Source organism: Hipposideros armiger, unplaced genomic scaffold, assembly GCF_001890085.2.
Source record: "Hipposideros armiger isolate ML-2016 unplaced genomic scaffold, ASM189008v1 scaffold_974, whole genome shotgun sequence".
In the NCBI taxonomy this organism is placed as follows: domain Eukaryota; kingdom Metazoa; phylum Chordata; class Mammalia; order Chiroptera; family Hipposideridae; genus Hipposideros; species Hipposideros armiger.
In genome coordinates this window covers 521,995-523,359 of record NW_017732324.1, presented here as the reverse complement: position 1 = coordinate 523,359, position 1,365 = coordinate 521,995, and positions in this window count along the sequence as shown.

Below are 1,365 nucleotides of genomic sequence, written 5' to 3'. Positions count from 1 at the left end.
CATGTGTAAGAATCTCCTTCCTCTTTAAGGCAGAATAACATTCCATTGTTTTTATATACCACATTTTGTTTATCTGTTAATCCACTGATGGTCACCTTTGTGCTACTGCGAATAATACTACTATGAACATGATGTACAAATATATGTTTGAGTTCTTGATTTCAATCGTTTGGAGTAGGTACTCAGATGTAGAATGCTAGATACTATAATAATTCTATTTTTAATTTTTTGAGGAACTGTCATAGTGGTTTCTACAGAATGTACCATTTTACATCCCCACCAGCAGTGCTCAAGGATTTTGACTATATCCTCACCAATACTTGTTTTCTGTTTGTTTGTTTTTTTAATAGCCATCTTAGTGGGTGTATAGTGGTATCTTATGTGGCTTTGATTTGCGTTTCCCTAATGATTAGTGATGTTGAGCATCTTTTCATGTGCTTATTTGCTATTTGTGTATCTTATTTGGAGAAATGTTTATTTGAGTCCTTTGTCCATTTTATTTTATTTTTTTAGGGGGGGAGAATTGGGGGGATGGGAACAGTGCTGGGGGAATTGGGGGAAGGGGAACACACAAATTACTGTCCTTTTGTTCTTCAGTCTAGGTGTGGAGGATGTTGCTTCACTGGCCCAAGTTGGCACCATCATTGCGCTCTTCCCGGGCGAGGCAGATCAGTCACTGGCTTCTGGACAGCCACACACGGCAGCTGCTGGCCACTCACGCAGGCTGCTGGCCACACACAGTAGCCCATGGCAACCCACTGCAGCACAGGCTGCAGCCTACGCCGTCGCCAGTGACTCACGGCAGCCCAGCTCCAGGTCGAGCTGTTGTTCAGCATCTTAGCTGTAGAGGGTAGTGTCTCTGGCCCTCATATGTGGGATCCGAACTGGGACCCTCTGGCATCCCAAGCCACCTCTTTAACCATCACGCCCCTGGGCCAGCCCATGTCCATTTTAATTTGTTTGTTTTTTCTGTTGTTGAGTTATAGTTCTTTATATATTCTGGATATTAACCCCTTATTGGATAAATAACTTGCATATATGTTCTTTCTGTGAGTTGCTTTTTCACTCTGTTGGTGGTGTCCTTTGACATACAAACATTTTAAATTTTGATGTAGTCTAATTTATCTATTTTTTCTTTCATTGCCTGTGCTTTTAGTGCTATATGTAAGACATCATTACCAAATTCAATGTCATGAAATTTTCTTCCATTTCTTTAATGAGCATTATGGTTTCAGCTCTTAGATTTAGGTCTTCAAGCCATTAACTTTTGTAGGCATAACCCACAGAACCTAGAAAGTTGGTATTAAATTATTAGTGACTTCCCCTTTTGTGGTTAAGAGGCATTCACCATTTATGTTCTGAGGC